Source organism: Psittacula echo (assembly GCF_963264785.1).
Source record: "Psittacula echo genome assembly, chromosome: 4".
In the NCBI taxonomy this organism is placed as follows: Eukaryota; Metazoa; Chordata; class Aves; order Psittaciformes; family Psittacidae; genus Psittacula; species Psittacula echo.
In genome coordinates, this window is record NC_137738.1 from 119,793,851 (window position 1) to 119,816,973 (window position 23,123).

The window sequence follows — 23,123 nt, forward strand, 5'->3', positions numbered from 1 at the left end:
GCAGCTTTTGCTGCAGCATACCCTGTGATGGAAAGAGCCTGGGTGAGGAGCAGTTTAAAGCAGCCCTGCAGAGGTGGCTGTCAGAGGGGTTTCAATCAGTTCTTTCAAAGAAAGAATTTTTAATTCTCCTTAATATTCACATCCTCACTTGGGGAGAACCCTCATTTCCGTCTATTAGTGTGGCTTCCACCTGTAAGGACATGAAAAATAAGCTGAATTGAGTTCCTAAGTGATCTTCCTGAGAAATGACTCCATAATCGATTTTTAGCTGGAGAGTATCTTATATTAATGACATTACTGGTCATTCTGCCTCTCTTACTTACACTGTCACCTCTGCTTTGGTCTCTTCTGATGGTCTCTAAGCCCATTTTCTCCCCTTCTCAGTGCACGTATGCAAAGACATAGGCTTTTACCCCTGCTTCCTGGTGACTGAGAATTTCCCAGACAGAGCTAAATGACCTTTCTTAAAAGTATAGGGTGTTTCTTAGATGTAAAATGCGTAAAATGGAAATGATTAAGCCCAAAATACAGTCATATATTACTGCATGGAAGACTGGGGGGGTCTGAGGGGCTGCTGCAGTTGTGCTGGCTCTAAGTTGGTTTGAGCCCTGGCAGCCAACCCCAACACGTTCAGGTTGTGTGATCACATTGTGTATATATATAACATACATTTATTATATACAGGGTTGGGTGTTTGGTTTTGGCTTTTGAAAAGGGCTCTTGTTTCTATGCTAATCTGCTCCCTGGCCATTCGGTGTTGGTTCTTCAGACTTCACATTCCATCTATATAGATGCATTGGAAGACATTAGAATAGGAGTAAACTTACGCAGGTGGCAAAATAACTTGTGTTTCCAGTGCTGTAAAGACCTGTCTTGCTGCTGACCCAAAGTGGGCAGCTTCTGAAAGGCTGTTTTTCCATATAGCATTTCAGGGTCTTGCAGATGTGGTTGCTGCACCAATTGTGTATGGCCTCTGCCACCCTATTCTTCACTGGCAGAGAGCACTTGCGGGCCAAGCTGAAGTTCACACAGTCCTAGGGCACTGCTTGAAACCCCTCAGTCTCTCAGTGCTTCAAGGTGGACAGTCTGAATTGGCATTCAAAATCTGCTGCCACTTCTGTGTGCATTGGAGTGTGAGAAACCCTTAAACTCAAGCTGTATAATTCTCCCACCTTCTTCAAGTGCTGTGTGTGTCAACTGTATCAGCTGCTGTGCTGCTGGATCTGTCTTATCTTTTCTCCTTTGCTAGTGAGAATGATTCAGGTGCCCAAACATACTGGCTTGAAGTGTTTGAAACCTCTGCCAGGAATGGCACCCAGTCCAACACATGGTCTATGGGTGACCTACCAGTGGCAACGTGTGGCAGACCAGACCTCCTTGGCAGTCCAAAGTGATCCTAGATGGTGGAGGACCATCCTAAGGTGCAGGTGTTGGGGACCTGGATCTAAGTGGTGTGTTGATTATATGGACGCTTATCCTGAATATATCCCAAAAACTGGAAGCTGTGCTAAAAATTCAGCACTATATGTACTATATCAGTACCATATTAATGTAGACTTCTGTGAGTTTACGGACAAAGTTACTGTTACATGACTTTAGGATTTAAAACTACAAAATCCCAATAATCATGAATATGCTACTCTAAGAACTCATATTTCAGGCTGAATGCTCCAAATCACAGTGAAAATACAGGCAGAAAAGTAGTTTTGCACATATTTGTTAGGATGGCTTTGGAGAAAGATAATATTCTGCATTCAGTGGACATTTGTCCTTGATGGAAGCTTACAGTTTGAAACAAGATGTGAAGAAATTATTTAAACAAAAAGAAAACAATCTGGGGAGAGGAGGGATCCAGTGAAAGAATTTGTCTAAATCTTGGGTTAGACCCCTTTTTGGTTAGATGCGAACAGCTGTAACAGTCATATTCTTAATATTTCAGCAAGTTTAATTTCTTCAAACGTTAATCTAAGAGGGCACTACTGCTACATGTTTTATGACTTAGTCTGGGATTCAGAAAATCTATTAGCTCAATGAACATACATGTAAATCAGGTGTGCTATGTATGAAATAGAGCATTGCAACAGTTCTATTGTACATTCCTTTATAACAAGATTTGATTGGATTATTCCTGCATAAATTGATGTCCAGGACAATCTTGTGTTGCAGTTACCTGTTGCGCTAACTCACATTTTCCTTATAAAATCCTTTGCACATCATAACAGTCTTCCAATGTCTAAAGAGGCCAAGAAGAAATCTGGAGATGGGCTTTTGACAAGGGCCTCTTGCTGAGGTGCTGGCAGAGAGTGCCCAGAGAAGCTGTGGCTGCCCCGACCCTGGCAGTGTTCAAGGCCGGGTTGGACACAGGGGCTTGGAGCAAGCTGCTCTAGTGGAAGGTGTCCCTGCCTGTGGCAGGGGTTGGAACTGGATGAGCTTTAAGGTCCCTCCCAACCCGAACCAGTCTATGATCTGTGTTACACTTCTGCATGACCAGTGTTTCTTTCCTCTGCACAGACTCTGTTGTACAGAGGTTTGAACATCTTTGTCAGTGGGAAGTTGTAATAACAACCATCATTTTGATGGCACCAAGTCCCTGCTCCCCATCATCACTGAATTTAAACCTTGCTCTGATGCTGCAAGAGAACAACTGTAACCACTAATAATAACTACTACATTTCCCCCCCACCCACACTTCTGTCTGCATGCAAGTTGAGCAAACAGTTCCTTGAAAACCCAATATATTCACTTCTACATGTTTGAAATCCTTGGAGGTTTGAAGTAAAAAAAATACTTTGATTATTCAAAGCAGGAAACTGCAAGAAAAGAAACTATTCTGGAAACCCCTAAAGCCTTGCCAGCTCACTTACGGTGTGCACCAGCCATTCCAACTCTCTCCTAAAGAACTGTGCCCAAACCTTAACATCGCTCCGAATCACAAACAGCATCCTGAGAAAAGTCCTCCCTTTTTTCCTTTTGAACTGACAAACTTTTCTAGAGAATGCTGAAATCTGAATGCTCAAACAGCCTGTATGTGCTCAGTAATAGTGCAACACCTTTGTTTAAAGCAGATTGTCCTACTTCAGAGGCTCCAATAACTAAAATCAGGAATTCAGACTGAGAGAGGAAAGAAAACAGATTCTTAGAAGCATAGAATAGTTTGGGTTGGAAGGGGCTTAAAACTTATCCGGTTCCAACCTAGACCAGGTTGCTCAACCTAAAATACTGGTGCAATGCTTTTATTTTAGTAAAAACAATTATAAAATTAAAAATGTTTCTAATTGTTAAAACTGCGTTGAAATAAAAGTATTTCCTAATAATAGAACCAGTTTTACATGAGCTACAGCTGATGGGATTTTGGAAAACAACAAGCAGAAGTCATGATTCCGCCCCCTCAACAGCAATCAACCAACTGATCCCCCTCAACCAGGTTAAACACGTTCCACAGGTCAGAAACGGCAACAAGAACAATTTGTATGGCTGAGCTAATATATTTGATTCCATTACAGGTTTGGTGCCTTGAAAGATGGCACACAGGGGCTTTGTAGGACCTTTCCTTTAATGTTCAAGTAGTTTTGAAGTGCCATTAAGAGGTGATCAGTGGTAATTGTCTTAAGGATGCCACCCACCCTTCTAATAAGGATGCTCAGGGAGACCTGACCTACAGGTCTGATTTGATTGTTAAAAAGATGGGGCCGGATAAGCAAAGGATGTGTTACCTGCTTTACACAAAGCCAAAACAAACCCCACAAACCCCAACTCCCCCCCAGAGAAAGAAGAGCAGTTGGTTCTGTCATAATTCAGATTTCATAATGTCAAACATAGTACTAGAAAACTGAATCTCGCATTTTGGAGGCAGCCTCCATGGTTACAAATGCTGTAAACTGATATTGAGGATGGACCAAACGTGTAGTTAACGTTACACCATCATCACACGATTAACATTTTCCTGATGTTGTTAATATGATTCTTAGATATTTTTTCCTGTTTCTGTCATTCAGATGAAATTATGTTCTCACTTCCCTGCCTTTCATAGCTGACTCTGCACACTGAAAACAATTTATTATGCCAGCTGATGGATCTGTGTGCGGGACAGACTCTGCAGCATTCATGTCAATTATATTATATTAAGGCTTTCCATTAATTTTGTCTTCCAACTTCATGAAACACTAGAAAGCAGATTCATCTTCCCCCTGATGTAATTGTATTGATTTCAGTGGTGCTATTACCAAGGGAAACAGCAATAAATGACAGGAGCTTCTGGCCCAGAGTTTTGCCAGCCTGAACTTTGTTCCAGAAGAGTTGTTGGATGTGACTGTTATTAAGTTGTTTGTGTATTTATAGACCTTTCCCTCCTGTGATCGTGGTATTCCGTGACTTTCATACCTGCCACATTAGGCACATTGTGTAATCTTGTTTGATGTTAGTTTTCAGTAATTCTGCATTTGGTTCTAGAATGACAATCTCATTTTGTCAGAAAACCTTTGTTATATTGCACAAGCCACTGATATTCCGAGGTTTTCTCTGATTAGACACTCTCAGATATGACATGACTCCCTCTTTCAGGTAATCCTGTTAGGAACACTCTGCATTTAACCTACTTTCTTACCCAAGTTATTTGGATCCCAAGGCGGCGAGCTGTAGTGGCATCTCATTGTTCAGTTTCATCTATGATTTACACTGTATTTAATATAAGTAGCAGAATTCTCTATTATCAATAACTAGTCTATGTGTCTTGGAATAACTGCATAAGTATGAATGAGGAGTTCCAATAACATCTGTTTTTTCAGTTTGCTGGTGTGTTAGCTGGATTGAAGTATGATTTCTGCTCAGGTTTCCCTGGTATAGAATCAATGTCTCCAGCTGCAATTACTAATCTGCAGATACATTTGCTAGTACTCTAAACAGCATGTAAGGTTGACTTGTAGTATCCATTTAGTCAAGAAATACAATAAGAGATATTGTTCTATTGGAAAAAGTGATCGGCAAGTGTGCAGACAGAGTGAGTACTGTTTAGAATAAGAAGGAATAATGATTATTTTTATGGGCTTTTAGCTCTAGGCACTTTATAAATGCAGAAACTAGACAGATTGTAGGCTGCTGCCCTCTTGTTTTGACTTTGGGGTCATTCTGGGTAGGTCGGATACATCCAGGATAACTGTGCACTCTAAAAGTCTTGTGAGTGGGATCCGTTGTAACTCAAATGTTTAGTGCAGAAACAGCAAATCCTCTTTTTTGGGGTATTTTTTGGACCTGTTTTTTTGTTCCCCCACTGCCATGTTTTGACTTTTGTAGCATTGAGAAATCTCCTTGTATTAAAGTGCCTAGAAAATGCAGTGCTGGAAAATACACCCGTACGGAATTGCAAGTGAAATTGCACTCATAGGTTTGCCCCCTCTGCAAACAGATTTAAAACACAAGTGGTCCTTTAAATACTGAGAACTGTCAGAGGCATGTTGAGGAACTGTGAGAGGTGTCAGTAACTGAGAGGTGTGGACAGGTTCCTGTTTTCTCTTTGTGCAGACCACTCTAAATTGAGCTGTTAAGGCACAAACCAAACCCGCAAACATGGTCAAGTAGATTTCAAGGAATGCTGGTGTGGAAAAATGGAGCCAGTATTGAGCATTTAATTCCAAAATAGAGCCTTTGGAGTGCAAAGGGAAAAATAAACTAACAAACCCACCTACAACCATCTAATAAAAGTGAAGATGGAAAAAACTGCTTGAAAGTAGAGTCAAAACACCAGGTAATACAAATGCCAGCCCGAGATGAGATTACAGTGTCAAGACAATGGAATCACACATTGAAAACTGTGTTTAAACCGCATTCGAGAAACATTATTACTACCCTGTAATGATATTTAACAGGAAAGTTTCTATTCTCTCCTAGCGTCTGTCCGAAGAGAGATGAATGAATGTATCAAAAAACAAAGACTGTATCAAAAAATTTGCTTTGAGAAAAGATTACAATGGCACATATATTTAAAAAAAAAATAAATCACTGGTTCCTATAGTTTGAAAAATTGAATATTTAATGTGTGATAAATGCTAATACAGCTTTTCATTTCTGCTAGCCCAGCTATATACTAACTGAAGAATCCATCTAAATAGTTGAGGTGAATGGCCTGTGGATATTGTACACAAATAAGCTTTCTTAAAATACCTCTTTGCTGCCATCAGTGACGCCTACTTAGAATAAACTCACCTCCAGGCTCTGAGCATTGCAACTGAAATGGATTTTGTTGTTTTAATTTACTTTTAAGGGGAAAAAAACCAACAAATTTCAGTCTTCAGATCATTGTTATTACATGAGAAATGTTTGCTGCATGAAATATATTCACAGATGGTCCCTAAGCATAAGCGGCACGTACTGTGTGTACAAGATAAGTCATTATTTAGTTTCTCTGGGTTTTCACATTTAACCTTTTAGGGAAAGAAAAAGATGCCAGAGAAGAAATCTCAACATTCAGGTGCTCCAGCCCCCGTGATCCTTTGTGCAGCTGTGACTCCAGCACTGCTCTCTGACTCCTCACCTCCTGAGGCTGAAGCTGGCTTAATAACAGCTTTGTGGCTAACTTACAGTTATGCATGATTTTAGAGTTTCTTTTATTAGGAAACTCACTTGATCTTGTCCAGGCCTGTGTGATATCTGAGGGGGGTCAGAGACCTTGTGTAGCTCACGGTTCTCGAGATTGATGGCCAGGAAGGCATGATTCTGTGAATCATCTTCCCAGCAGCTCCTGTGGTCTTATGCCAATCAGTTACGCTGATTTCTCAGAGATGATTATGAACTGCTCTTCAGAATCTGTCCCAGTCAGGCATAGGTGCTTACAGGGAAATGCAGAGCAAGTTAGTGATAGGACAAGGGGCGATGGGTTTAATCTCAAACAGGGCAAATTCAGGTTAGATATAAAGAAGTTCTTTACTGTGAGGGTGGTGAGGTGCTGGCACAGGTTGCCCAGAGAAGTGGTAAAGATCCATCCCTGGCAGTGTTCAAGGCCAGATTGGATGGGGCTTGGAGCAAGCTGCTGTAGTGGAAAGTGTCCTTGCCTGTGGCAGGAGTACTGGAACTGAATGATTTTAAAGTCCTTTCCAGTCCAAACCATTCTGTGATTCTACGATTAAGTTACTCTTTCATAAGCAATAGTAAATGACTGTGGTTACTTTGGGGTCTCTGTGTTCTAGGGGTACCTTTCACACCCCTATATAACTTTGTGAGGTTTACAGGATTTCACAAGGCAATCAGAAAGAGTGTGGGACCTGTTAAGCACAGATATCACCTTTTCCTCAGGAAATTCCTGAGCACTAAATTCCTGGAGTCTAGGCAAAGATGCTGGGGGAAGTAACTCATACATCTACTCTGATTTCATGCTCTTCCCAGAGTTAACTCTAGTTAGCAACTGGCTATTGCTTAGACTTGTGTTAGTATCAAACACCGTGTCTGGGAGGACTCAAAAAAGGACAGCAGATGCAGACACGTTATTCTTTGCTTAAACTATAGCCGTAACCATAGCTGGTCCCTTTTTCCCCATAGGCATTAGTCTTCTATTCAGTCTGCATCACGGGAGGTAATGGATGCAGTGATGGCGAACAGAGCTTTTACACAAAAGACACTGACTCATAGTCTTATCTCTGGGCTCTCTTTTCAGGTTTCTTTTGGATTCTGTGAAGTTTATTAGCTATTAATTTCTATTTTACATAATTTTATTTCTTCTTATTGCTGCTCAAAGGTATAAAGGTGGGAATATTTTTCATTTCCTGCATTAAACTTAAGTTCTACATAACCACTTGAAAGGAGAAATTGAGCCAGGTTGTTATTACTAAGCAAGAAATCAAATTCAGATAGACATAAATCTAGAGGAGGGAAAATTAACCAGCAAACCTAAATGGGTTTATTCTTTATGTGAGTTTACCAGGAACCAAATGTGTAATCCTTTAGACAGGTTTGGTGGGAAAAGGAGAGGATCAGCTCCCAGAACTTTATACTGGCACCTCTGGGTGAGACTCTGCACCAGATCAGTGGTGATGAATGAACCATTTGGGCAGTGACAGTTCACCCAGACCTACAGCTATTAGCTACTGGAGCTAATCCTTAATTAGAGCTTTTTAAATGTAGGAAAAAAAACCAACCAATAATTCCATGTTTGTTTTTAAAACAAGTTTTTCTTAGTTCTGCACCTTCTGGTTTCAAAGAGGAGTGGAGGCAGGAATGCTGAAAATACCTTCATACCCAGGAAATACCTTTTGGATTGCATTAACAGTCCTGATCTTCGTGGGCTTTCAGCCCAGTTTTGCAGGAGCCTAAAAGTTTCCAGCTCTATAGACAAATAACTGTGTTTGTGAGAAGTGGTTGGTGTTTTCCTGGTTAGAATTAACTGCTGAGCCTTCTTCATTGCCATTCACCTTGTTGTGATTTGGGTCTCCAAATTTTTGTTACAGCTTCATTAAATATTCTATTTTGAACAAGATTTCTGTTTTGCAACTCTCATGGAGTTCACTCTTCCTCAGCTCCAGGAAAGCACTAAAGCCCATGCTAAACTGAGTACATCCAGCTGGGTTAATCTCCTGTTTAAACATGAAGACTACGTGTTGCTAGGTCAGAGCCTTGAAGAGTCTATGAGGCAAATGAGTGAGCGAGGGCTACACAGAGTGAAAGGGTGTTTCGGATTTGAAAGTTGAAGGTGCTGGAATCTCTAGTAATTCAAATGTATTCATGTACATCAGTATCATGTAGCATTGGCAGGATAAAGGGGTGGAGATGGAATGGTTTGGTTTGCTTTAATTAGAGAGCATAACGTTAACTTCTGGCTTTGGGGTACACTTCACATGGGGGTGAAAACAAAGTGTGATCTTGCTGAACACTCGTGAAACAACAGAGCCTAGCAAGATTTATGCGGATGCTAGGAAAGCTGTGAGCAAAAAGGCTGTTCGTGCTCTGATGTGTCATATTAATATTGTTTTCCTTCGTAGTTCTTGATGATTTGAGTATGAGGCTCTTGGAACAATCATATTTTGACTAAAAAAACCCCCAAAATAACATTAAAAAATCACTGTTGCAAAATGGGAGGCACCAGATCTCTGAAAGAGGAAGGCACTTGCATTTCCCAAGCCAACATGAGAACGAAATGTTTGCTGGCTTTGTTGTGGTGTAGAAAATACAACTTAATATTGAATCCTGATCAATCTGTGCAATGCTTAGAATGTCCTAAATTACATTAAGTCAAATAAAATCTCTCTTTGCTCACATTTTTTCTTCCTTCCTTGCACACCGGTTCGCTCTATTGTGTATTCAGGCTGAGGGAAGGTAACCTCCTTTGTATGGACTAAGTGAGCTCTGCTCTTCCAAGTTTGCATGATGTAAATCAATGTATGTGTTCAAAACCTTTCCAGCTAAGGAGGTGGCTTTCTTCCCGTGTATCTTTTGTGATATGGAATTAGAAAATCCCTTTTCCCTTCACATTGATTGCGTTTGCTCTGCAGAGGAGCCATTCTGTTCCACTTTTCCAAAGGAATTTGGGTCATTGTTTACTTGTGGCTTCATTAAAGAACATCCAGTAGGTAACAATTTCCATCGTCAACCTTTGAATATCAAGCACACTCTAATAATACTCTTTGAAAGCCCTGCATGTAGTACAGAAAGCCGAGAGAAGCAAGAGCAGCTCTAGTCAAGTTATACAAAGAGCACAACCATCGCCGCCTGAACAGAAAGAACGTGTGGGGAGATCGAGGGCATTGCCATGACAATTCCGACCGGCGGTTCTTTGTTCTTGTTGTGTTCTGACATAGACTTTCTTGTTCCAACATCAGGTGCAAATGATGATTAGGAGAAGCCGTGTTTGTTGTGGCGAATGCACGGCCAAACACCTCTTCTTCTGTTTGTTGGAGCTACAAAATACGTGGTCAATGGAGTCTAATTTGAATGAAATTTCACGGGCACACAGAGGTTGGTGTGAAGTAAGGAATGCTCTACTTTGACCTCTGTAGCCTCTCTACAGAGAGCTTAATAGAGAAATGTTTTAAATTACAGTATGTTCCAATTATTGTACATTTATGGGACGGTGTGAGCTCCCTCTACGGGCTAATTTAACGTCTGCAAATCCCAATAATTCTTTTTTGTAACAAAGCCTCTGTGTAGCCTCGTGGATAAGGTGCCTGCCTAAGGTTTCTAAGGTTGTGCTCTTTTGAGCGTGTGCAAGATGGCTGCCCCAAAAGTGTTTGAAGCTGCCGCGTTTGAAGCTGCCGCGTGTGTTTGAAGCTGCCGCATTTGAAGCTGCCAGGTTTGAAGCTGCCGCGTGTGTTTGAAGCCGGCGCGTTTGATGTTGCTGAGGACGTTTGTAAATTTGAGGCAGACTTTAATATTGTTAGACGGTAGGGGAGTCCTTTTCAACCTTTTTTCATTTTTTTCACTTGAACTTTGAAAAAGTTTTATTTTAACTTTTTTTTTTCCTTTTTCCCCCAACTATTTTAACTACTTATGTCAGCTGAGGAATGCTGTGATTCACAGCCATTAGTGGAAGGAGGCTGTTATGTATTTTTAGTGCTGCTGGGACCATAGGAATTTTTGAGTGACTTTGACTGCAGACAACAATGTGGAGAATAAGCCTGACTGGGAAAAGTACAGAATAATTTTGACCAAGGGCAATGATGGCTGCTCTTAGAAGGAGTACAAGGATGCCAAAGGTGTGGAGTTTGTGAGTTGCTGGGACTGGGAGGAAATTGCTAGAAGGAGAAGTTGGAGTTTTGTAGAGTATTGACAGTGCATTCAGTTAGCCGGGAGTGAGAGTTTAAACAAAGAACCTGATGGGTCTGTAGAAGAGCCTTCAATGATGCTGGGAGTGAAGAGCTTCAGCTGTCTGGATAGTAGGGGAAAAGTGGAAATGATGCCATTTATTGAAAGTTATCAACTACCAAAAGTGTTAGGAAGTAAATGGGAAATGTATTTGTTAAGAGATGCAAGGTGTGGTTTGTTCCTCCTGAAGGAGGAATGTTCTGTAATGTTATCTTATTTAGGAATGCAGTTTTTGAAGCCTAAAAGCTGATCAAGACTTGATGTGGGACTGGAAAGTCATTAGCTGTTGGGTAGGGGACAAGAGGGAGGTTTTTAATTGTCTGAACACTGGGTTTTGCAGGAACAAGCAATATCTTACAGGACACATGAAAGTGAATATTGGCTCAAAGTTAGAGGTTCTTACAATCTAACTGACCCAATGTTCTTCAGATGTAACCGATCAGCTATCAGGGGAACACAAATGGACAACTTCTACAATTGTTCATCGTCCAACTGCTATCTGGGAGCATCCTGCTCCATTGAAACCTTTTGTAGGTCTGGGTCTCTGGAGGTCTCCTCTCTGTCACTCTCATCCAGACCTGGAGCATCCCTTACTGTTGAGGTTTGTTCACTGTCTTGTACCCTCTGGAAATCCCATTGGCTCTGGTAACCTTTAGAGTGGTAGAAGGTAGATCTGGTAGCTGTAATATGAACACCGCATCCATCCATCGCTTATCAGATTGAATTCTTGGCACAAGACTGGGATCTGTGAGTCTGAACCTCAGATAATCTCTAACAGGATGTTCTGATCACAGATTAGTTTTAGTGTTGAATTTTCCACAGATTAAATCATCACCTTTTAATTTTTCTAGGCTTGACTCCTCTGCTCTGGTGATTCTTTGTTCAGATGTGCTTTGTTTTATCTTTATTAAGCTGCTAACATTGAACATTGGCTTGGATGGAATCACACAAGTGATGGAATGATAAAAAACTGTGTGGTACATTATGAAGAGTTGGGTAACTGTTCCCAACTTGGCTTCCCTGTGAAGGTTTGCACCTAGGGATTTTTAATTCCTGTATGATAACATGATCTGATTGGTACTGTTAGTAATAAACCACCAGTAGAGCACTTCCTTTTCCTCCAGGCAGTTCTCCTTATTTTAGAATATTTGTTATCTTTGGTTGAGTTATAATGTTGTTCTTATTTTCTTTAGTTTACCAACCGCCTCTTGAAATGCACTTCAGTGTTTTCTTTGTCGGTTACACAGACTTTTCATTACCTTGAATCATGTTTTGGCTAAACCAAAGAAGTCTCTGTGCCCTGTCTGGTAAAATTCCAGAGGAGCTCAGCTCTGATGCCAGTCCTAGAGCCTCACCATGCTTGTTGGCTTTTACATGGGTTTGGAGCAATGTTTTGTCCCTACTCAATGCGTACACTTCCCCTTGTAATGTCAGTCATAGATATGGTGAGTTGTGATTTTAACTCCTGTATCAGATATGACGTTTTTCTTGCTCTTCAGTGACCTCCTTTCTTTCATTTTACTGTTAAAAAAATTCCTATTGGGTGTCATCAACCTTGACACTGATTTGATGATTTTAACATCATTTTGTATTACACTTTGGTTGTTGCTCTATTTCTGGTTGTCTTCCAGGTTTGGTCAATCAGGTGGTTGTACAGTCTTGTTAATAGAAAGTTTATTTTTATTCATTCTAAACTTTTCTTGTTAGTGTTTTGGTTTTTTCCATGGGTTTCTTCTCCATCCTTCACAATCTGTAACATTCCCTTTGTTTCACTGGAGTCCTATTTAACCTGAAGTGGAATGAACCTTTAATTGCGTTATCATTGGATCCTGCATGAAGTTCAGATTAATATTCTTGCCCTTAACACAGCAAAATTACTATTCATGATGATACTGCTGGAACATCTGAGTAGCTTCTTTACCTAAAGGCTCACTACTGGTGTGAATTGAGCAGAAAGTCAACCAAAGCAAGACCAGTGCATAAGCTCCGCATAAAATGTCTTGTGTGAAACAAAGATGTGAAAATTTCAGTCAAGTCCTCAGCTATTTAATAAAATTAACAACAAAAGACCTGATAATTTAGATCTCCTGTTCTGGAAGTTGATACATTTATTTCATCTATTTGCCAATTTATAAATGATTAGGTTTTGAGGCACCTAAAGCTATTTGAAACAAGAATCTTTCCATCTCCATTTCATCTGTGATCCTGAAACAGGCTTCTGTTAAATGAAGTGGGTGACACTATGCTGCTTTATAAACCAGCAATGACAATTAGTCTTACAAATCTCATTTTATATTCAAATTCCACAATATTTAGCCTTTTTGTTGAAAATATGTGTTGAAATCTTTATAACAACTATAACACTTCACTGTGCACAGGGAATCCTTTTCAAACTAATAGCAATAGTCTGTCTAGTGACTGTGTTTTTTCCATTTCCCTCATAGACTTTCAGCAATTTGTGATGCTAATATATAGTTGTACTTAATAACTAGTATACTAGTTATATTTATATATTTATATATAATATGATTATATTCCGCTCTCAGTCACATGTAAGTCTACCAACAATAGGAATGCATGAAGGGTTTAGCTTATTGTTTCTTCTATTCTGTTGTATGGTTAATGCACAAATAGGATTATAAGGCATGGTGATGTGGCATTTGCTTCTCACGTATTCTGCCTTCCTTCTAGCTGAATTAGTGTTTTGCACCTCTTGAACTAATAGTTATTTTCAGTAAAATCGTCACTGGGCAGTAGTTGCATGGCTGTAGTTGAGAATTATTTACACTGCTGTTTCTCAAATCCTTGGCTTGCTCTTGTTTTGGAGCCTCTGTGGCTGAACAAACATCCTGCTCCCAGTTAGATGGGCTTCCAGGTAATCACATACAGTCCAGCTCTGATTCAAACTGTGTTGCCTAAAATTTAGCTGGAAAAATCATACTTGGATGGAGTGATCTGACTTTCAAAACGCTGAACTTCGAGATGCTGAAGAATTGGAGATGATTAGTACTTCTAAGTGACACCACACGTAGAAATTCATACCAGGCTGATGTCCACCCATACTTTAGCTCTTAATTCTGTGACTGTGCAATTTGTATCTCTGAAAAGGGAAACTGAAAAGGTTTTCATTTAGCTGCAGAGCAAATACAAGGAGTTGCAGAAGAAGGTTTCTCCTGCGGCACAGTTAAATGGTTAATCTGTTACTATACGTGACCTACTGAGCAAGGCAATCTTTTGGCTTACTCAGCCTTAGTAACACACCTAAAAGGTTGCAAAGCAGTGGGGTTTGGACTATTGCTAATGTAAAGGCACTCAGTTACAACAGTAACCACTTCTTTTGCACAATCAGCCTGCTTGGGTTTGGACCGGTGACAGAGTGATGAAGTATTTGCTATCCCATGCTTGATCCATCCACTTTCACTCACTCGATCCAAACTAGGGGTCATTTATTTCATTCTCTTGCCAGAGAGCACAAAAGTGCCATTTCTGTTGCTATGGTAAGAGATATTAATGAGCAGAGTTGATCTACTAATGTGAAAACTGTTTTGGTTTCTTCATATTCTTTGTTTAGCTAGTTCTGTTTCAGAAGATATATTTCTCTTACGCACACCTCTATGTGCTTCTTTGCAAGTTATTTCTATTCAAACAAAACATTTTCCACCACGTAGTAATTATTTGCCCTGCTGAGTAATTTCATCCAAGAGGGAAAACAGCCACATGATTTTCGAGTGGTCAAATACACTTGAAAACTGGCTTGCGGAGTTAGGTTCATATCACACAAATAGCGGGAAAGGTTTGATTTGTGAGAAGTGCAGGGAAAACAAGGAAGTGTTAATCAATTGGATAATTTATTTGTGGTGTGTAATTCTACCTGCTCTTTTGTTACACAGCGAGGACAGAACTGAGTAATGCAGATGATGGATAAAGAGGAGCCTTTTGTCAGCTGAAATCCTTAACCCGGGATCTCTGGGATTCCCCTCGCTCTCTATAACGTTTGGTAAACATTTTTTGGCATCAGGTGCCTTTTGGCATGGGTGTGTTTGGCATAGGTGGGGTTTTCCTGTGCCACCTGAAAATCCAGCTAAGAGAAAGCAGCCAAGCAGCAATGTGCTGAAGGTGTGGGTTTGGAGATTCACCTTTCCACACTTCTGCTAATCCTAAAATCTACTTCTGTATACAGAACTGAAGAAGCTGGCATGTGTGGAATGGCAGACACACTAGGGGTGAAGGTGATCCATAAAGGAAGGACAGGGGCTTGTTTTCCATGGGCTGCAGTGTTTTCCTGCTATGGCAAGTTAAAGCACACATCCAGCAAGCAGCATTGTCAGTCTGAATTTCCAGAACTAAGATACCTGCATTTTGCTTGTGAGCTTTTCTGTACTTGCCAGATATTTATCTCTGAGAAGCAGTAGTATCTCTAGCATCTCTATTTTGCAGTTGCAAAAGGATGTGATTGTGAAGTGTCAGTGTCTTAGACCAAGAAATACCCTGATTCACATATGAATGCAATGCAACAAGACCACATGTAAAATTCCTCTCACTGTCACAGGACTTAAAATAAGGAGCTTTCATCCCTTTATTGTGCATGGGAAAGCAAGAAGAGGTGTTGTTGTTTATGGTCTACAAACAGACACAGGAGTGAGGTTGGTGCTGGCAACACTTTTCCCCCATGAATAATGCACATGAAGGGAAATCGGAGCATTAATACAGAACCTTTTCTTTAAGTTTCAGGACTACATTATGCATCCATATCTTGGGCCCAATAAACCGAACAAATCCTCTTAGTTTTTCTACTGTTACGGCTTTAAAACAGGCAAAGTCTTTAATTTTTTCCACTGCAATTTAATCTAATTTTAATATTCCCCAGATAATAGTGAAATAACCAATTCTGTCCAGTTCTGCCTTGGATAAAAGCATCAGCATGTTTGGAACATAAACCTTATTTTACCTTTTGTTGAGCTGCCCAATTTAGTAAGAGCAATTCAGTGCTACATCTTAAATGTAGTATGACTTAGAACACTGGAATCTGCCTGGAATGTGAAAAAAGGGAATAATTTATATTTAATTGGTCTAAACCTACCTTTCCTAGGTCAATAAGAAGAGGAAAATCAGCAGCATTAATCAAGATAAAATTATCAGCTGATTAATCAGTGTTCTAATTACTGCATAGTTCTTTCCCTTTTCAGTTTTAATTACCAAACTTCATTGTCTTTTCCATATGGCCATCATGCATTCACCGTACACTTTTTCTCCTGGTGAGATCATTAATATAAAAAATGTACATTCAAGACATTATTGAAGATATAAGAAATTGCTGCTGCCTACTAAGAAATTACCAAGGAAGCTGCAAATCAGCCATAGGTTATACAGGAAAAGTCTAATAAATCTACTAACACTTAAGAAAATAGATATAGTAGAAATGCAATTATGATTATCAAATCAACCTTTGTCCTAAAGTGAGTTTTACCAGTCTTATTTCATCAAATAGATCTCTTGGTTGGGTCAGAAACCAATCACAACCTGATTTAAATTGCCAAAATACATGGGAGACCTCTTAAATTCATAAAGCTAATGTAGACCACACAAATACTCTCTTGGCATATTCTCTTTAGCTGGATATTCCTTCTTACTAAGGCCCAGATCCTCAAAGGTGTTTAGGCACTTCACTACCAATGGAGTAACTGATTTCATCAGATTAGATATTTAGATATCTTCCAAGAATTTAAGCCTAAATGAATATATCTGCCATGTATTATATTAACAGAAGTATCTTGACTTACTTGGTCTCTGTGGAAGTCATAAGGAGAATGAAGACTTGGGCATTGGCCTTTAATGTTGTTTCTGAGTAAGGAACAAGGTTAGAAAAGTCCACCGAGTTTCTAATGAAAAAAGGAGAACCGAGTTTCTAATGAAATCTTCACATCTGATAACTGTGACAGTCTGTAATCCATCTCATCCATGCCTTTTCGTAAAAGTCAGGAGTTTAAAAGACAACAAACAGGATGTCTTCATACACACAGGCTGGATTTATGGAAGAATAAAGTGTCTCTGGGATACACTAAGTAAGTCAGCACTAGTTGGGGTGAAGTGAAGAACACGTCACTTCCCTTTGTCAGTGAGGGCATCAACTTCTGTACATTGGGAAAATAACACAATGTGGTCTTGCATTATAAATGCTTAAAGCATTTCCACTGCCTGTGATTTCTTTAGCCTTTATGAGGGGTAGGGAGTGAGGGAGGGCTTGCAAAATCGCCTCTATGCAGTGAGCCTCGTGCATGAGTTGGTATTGAAATTTGAGCTGTTGTGTCAGAGGGCTAGAGGCTGCCTGGACAACCCCTGCCTCTGTGTTTACCTTCTGATAGCAGCATCTCAGAGATCTGCTTTCTAGAAAACATGGAATCATAGAATCAATGAGGTTGGAAAAGACCTTTGAGATCATCAGGTCCCCAGCACTGCCAAGGCCACCACTAACCCACGGCACTGAGGGCCTCGCCTACACAGTGTGTGAAGACTTCCAGGGTCTGTAACTCCAGCACTGCCCTGGGCACCCTGTTCCAATACCTAAACGCCTTTTGGGGAAGAAAACACGCTGGAGCAAATCCAATCCAGGAAGAGACTTTGGATCAGGGCACCCGTGTCCCTGTGCCACCCTCCAGCTGCAGAGAAACGCTGTGAAAGCCACACACACACCAAAAAATAACCCAACCCAAAGCGAAGCACTCAAAAACCCCTCCCCAAAGCAGGATTATTGTCACCGGCAGCAGTTAGTCAATCACCACTTAGGAAAGAAGCCCCAGCAACTAGACCTCGGTGTATAATTAACTCATCTATCAAAAAAAAAAAGGCAGGAATTGAAGTGAACTGTTGTTGGGTTCTAAATCAGAAGCCAAGTTAATTATTTTTATGAATATTCATAGGAAACTTGTACAATTTCCAAACTAGGCCTTCAATTACTAATCAGTTAACTAAAGAACTGGTATGACTACTTCTTCGCAGGGAAAACTGAGCTTCAAATGGAACAGACAAGCACATAGAAACATTTTAGAAATGAGAAGCCAGTGGTGGAAGCTGATGGTGGAAAGCTACTGTTTAGATCACGAATGCAAGGAAAGGGAGAATGGAGCATTTGAAGGATGCAATGCTCTCAAGCCCAGACACCTTCCAGAGCAGGTATAGAACCTGCTGCGTGGGTCGACGCAAAGGCTGTTGTGCTGGACCAGGCTTTGTGTCTGTCCTAATGGCTAATGGTGGGCAGCAGTTGTATTTCTCAGGCTAAATTCATGTTTTCAAGTCTCAGGAGTTACCTGTGGGCTAAAACACAACTGAGGAACTCTGCAGTTGCATTGTACATGTGCTCACTGAACACAATCTGATCAGGAATACAATGACTATTTAGGAAATAGGGATGTAATTATGACACAAGTCACCGTGGACAGAGGAGGTGGCTGGTCTCTGGTGCTGGAGCTGGTGGCTGTCCCAAGGAACAAGGGATAGGACAAGAGGAAACAGCCTCAAGCTGCACCAGGGCAGGTTTAGACTGGAGATTAGGAACAATTTCTTCCCGAAAAGGGTGATCTGCCAACCCAGTTGATTCTATGATTCTATGGAATGTGGAAATGAAGATTGCTCCAACCCAGCAAGAGGCAGATCCCCCCAGGAACTGAATGAAAATTGGTTCTGTAGTGAAATCTCTTCTGCCTCAAAAGAACTCTTCGGATTTCCCGAGAGCACCAAGGAGGCTGCTCAAGTTGCCCAAGCCTGGATAGGGCAACTGGCCCTGCTTTGCCTATTGGAGGGGAAACGATCTGCAGGAAGGCAAAGCCAATTTTAGACTTTCAAGCCACTTCCCTAACAAAAAGGGCTGCGAGACCGCTGGTCCTACCAGATGCCCCAGGGGAGGTCCGTGGAGACGGCAGAGCAAGGGAGCACTGCTGCCGGGACCGGGGCAGCAGAGTTCCGGGATGGAGGGACTGCGGCTGCCGGGACCAGGGTCTCAGGGACCCGGGATGGAGTGACCCGGCCTACAGGGACCGGGGGCCGCAGAGACCTGGGATGCAGGGACCGGGGCTGCAGGGACCGGCACCGCGCTTCCTCAGCCAGCCGGCGGAGCAAGGCTGCCATCTAGTGCCACCACCCCGACCGCTTCGTATCCCTTGTATCCCTCCTCCTTCCTCCTTTATTTATTTTTTTTCCCCTTTTCTTTTTTTTTTTCCCTTTTTTTTTTTTTCTGAAAGGTTTTTATCCCGTCAAGGCAAAACCGGCTCTTGGAAAACAACCAACTCAGTTGGAACTCGGAGATAATAATCAGTTTCTGTGGGCTTGTGAAATTGGCTCATTAAGCGTGCTTTTTAACAGAAAATATTGGAAGCGATTAAGTCTGCTTTAGTGAGTGGGCATGAAATGGCCAACCTCCGGCCACCCACCGCTCCTAGGTGCCTGGCGTCGCTTTATGCATGCGGCGTAATGTCTTTTCTTGAAGTGCTGTTTATTCATCACCTGCTTATTTATCTCTTTGCATTTGGCAGGCACATCGATCAATGTTAAACTGTCACACAAGGTTATTTTTCTTTTACATAACAGTAGAGGCCTAAGGTAGTGGCATATTAAAAGTAATAACTTTCTAACTTGTAGCTCGAGATGACAGCGCCATTTGGAGCTTGAATATGTTAGAGACAGAAATTCCAACCCCCCAAAAAAAGGGGGGAAAAAAGAAATTAAAGAAGTTAAAAAAACCCAAACAGATGATGTCTGTTAAGAATTAATGTTCTTCCAAGGTCAAAGGCTGCAACAACATTCCGGGTGTTGCAGTATTTGTGTGTTGTGAATGTGTCTAGTGAATGCCTCCCCACCACAAAACAAACCCACCTCTGACTCACTGGAGCTAAGTTTAGGCACTTACCTCCCTGATAAACCCACAGGGAAACTGTTCCACATATGCTGTTTGATTTATCCCCTGGTGATCAGGTAGTTTTGCTTAGAAATCAGAGAATGGTTTGGGTTGGAAAGGACCTTACAGCTCATCCATTTCCAGCCCCCTCCCATGGTCAGGGACACCTTCCACTAGAGCAGCTTGCTCCAAGCCCCGTAGCCTGGCTTTGAACACTGCCAGAGAAAATGGACTGATTCATCCTAATGTTTGGATGTAAATACAGCAGCTCGTGTCCATGTCCTCCTCACAAGCAGTGCTGTCGTGCTTGTGGAAACACCTGGAGTAAGGCCACGCGCATGGAGGATGAGCAGAGTAAACAGGGAGTGGTGCAGCCACCACTACCATGTGCAGCTGGCTGAAAACCAGCATTAAAGCCCATGTAGGAGTAAGTCTTTTCCTTCTTGTTTCTCTCCACCCTCACCCCCCTTTTCTCTTTTTCTGGTTGTAGTATTCTGTTGCTTTCAAACACTGCCCAGCTTTGATAGACTTCCTGTCCTGGCGCAGGGCCAGGCAAGCTTTCTCTGTACAAACAGGTTTTCTTTTTATTTTCAGTCCAGCCTAAAAATGCCTACAGATAGAAGAATGTCAGATCTTTTTAGTGTTGAATTTCAAAGCGGTCCTTAGAATTCTTTCCTTCCCTTGATCTCGTCTTTGGATTGCAGCTTGGACTCGCTCTCTGTTTCTAAATATAAGCCGTGGATGGTGGCTTTCTAATAAAACGCTTTGATAGGCTTGTGTACATGGGAATTAAGCATCAGGCCGTGGTGGACATTGTGTCAGCAGCACCATTCATGCTGACAAGAAGCACTACTTCTCTCCCACCACTGTATATGTTGTCTGCCAAAGCACCCTTGCTAGAGAGTGTGAATGAAGGGATGGAAACACTGAAGAGAGGCAAGGCCATGAAATGCACTTGCACTTCATGCAGATGGCATCTTGCTTTCTGGATTTAACAGAATTTATCGTTGAGGCTGGTCTATCTTTGGATCTGTTAATTCATGTATTCATTCCTGCTCTTGGGCAGGCAGTTCTGTTTCATCTCATGGAGCGCAAACCTGGAAGGGGAGGGAGGAGGAAGCCTGTCCATTAAAAAAAGCAGCACCTCCACATGTCTATGCTCTTTGGATCAATATTTGCATCAAAGTGGTTTAAATGTATGTGGCTCTAGGGCTGTCCATTCTTTCAACCTGACCTGCAGCATTGATTAGGGCCAGTGTAAGGCAGGGAAAATAGCAAATCCAGTAAGGTAAAATTAAAACAAGCCAGGAATGTCCCTGTGACTCCAGAGAAAGGAGCACTTGAAGCGCTCACATCGTTTGTATGAGCTCAGCAATCCCCTTAGTTAGACACTGCCCCTCTTCACCACCCAGTTGTGCTTCATTTCATTGCATTTCTGAGCATAACAAAGAATAGTTCAGATTTTATCTGAACAAAGGTGCATCCTCCCTGTTTGAGATACATGAGTTATATCAGTTCAGCACTGGATAAAATATTCATACTGCTCTTTTTTAATTGACGATTCTCTGGTATATCCCAAGTCATGGAAGGCACAGATTAAGTTTGTGGCATGGATAAAAATCAACTTCTGCATGCTTTCTTCCTCCATTAAGACTGCAAGCCCTTCCCTGAACTCCCCTGGGCATTATACATGCAGGGAGTGCAAGGCAATTTCCACCCATAAGAGATGCTTATCTGAAGAGGAGCACAATTAAAGCAAAGCTGCAGGACTGACCCTTGAATTCTCCTCATTACAAGCTTTTGCTGGCATTCTGGAGGAAGGAAACGTTTGGTTTCCTTCCCTGTTTTGCTCCTTCTGTTGTTTATTTCCTGAAGTATCGTTCCCATTCATTTTGAAGTGATAAGAAATCAATAAAAGAGAGATCACTTGGTGAAATCATTTATTTACTGTAAGGGTGGTGAGGCTCTGGAATGGGTTGCCCAGGGACGTTGTGAATGCTCCATCCCTGGCAGTGTTCAAGGCCAGGTTGGACAGAGCCTTGGGTGGCATGGTTTAGTGTGAGGTGTCCCTGTCCATGGCAGGGGGGTTGGAACTGGATGATTTTAAGGTTCTTTCCAACCCTAACTATTCTATGATTCTATAAATCTTGCCTTTAAATTGAATTTACCAGGTCCAGGATTTCACTTGAAGGCTCTGGCTGCTTTTTGTGCCTGCTGGGATTGGATGGTGTCTTGTGGCAAGATCAAGGCTTACCTTATTTTCTGTGTTAGTTTTTCAACATACAGACTGGTTTCTGTTGCAATGGCTAAATTTGAAAAGGCAAGTTACAGTCTTGGATCTGTGTTTCTTTCTCTTTGGTCTCCAATGGACTTTAAGTATTGAATTCTCTGGATGTAGGGTGAGCCTTTAAACTTTGACCTGCACGTGTGATTGCTTAGGCAGCAGCTAATTTTGAAGCAGAAAAGATTTAAGATCAGCTTTTTGGAAAGGACTTCAATTTTTGATAAAGAGAAACAGAAAGAGAAGATGACAGGACATGGTATAATACATAAAACTGAGTGAGGGGAAAAATGACAGCAAAGATATTTATCATGTAAACAAAGAAGTCCAGCCTATTGAATGGAATAAAATTGAATAAATAGAATGAGCTCTCCTCCACCCTCTGCAACAACTCTGCTGGCAAAGCACTTAGCACCTACTCAGCTTAGGCTGCATGAATACAACAGTATTAAGTTAGCCTCACAAAAGAGGGCTTCCAGTATTAAGGCTGATCAAAGGATTTTAGCGAGGCAGCCTTGCCCACGACCATAAAGGTCTCCTAATAAAGTAGAACTGAGCAATTAATTTACTTGACAGAATGTCTGTGAGCAGTTTGCAATTTCCTTGGATTTCCCTGTTACTCAGCGTTAGTCGGCATTTTTTTGTGACCATGTTTACCTGCAGCATGGATCACAAGCAGGACTCTGGAAGGATTCGATACCTGGTATTTTAAACCTGAGCTGGGTTGGGTACAATTCATCGGTCATTTCAGTCAGAGGGAGAAGCAGAAGATTAGCATGGCTCAGACAGTTGCCCAAATGTTAAACCACTGTTGGCCCCATAAACCTTGCCTGCAGCACTTGGCATTTATTGTCCGTTCCACTTGTCTCACTCCACGTGTCTCCAAGACATAATTTAGGGCACTAGCTGCTGCTAGCCCTGTCCTGAAACTAATATACAGCTACCCATAAACCAGTTCTTTCTGACCTGGCATTGGTACCTCCTATGTTCGTTCTCTTACAGAATTTTATTATCCCTAAGGATAACGGCTCCAGCAAAATTGCTTGGGATTTCATGGCTGTCATGGCAAACGTGGGCTTGTGGCATGTGCTTTATATATAAGGCAGATGGGCATAAGCACTGTGGGTTGGGGGTTAGTGTGGACAAATTATGGCCCTAGGATGTTTACTTCTC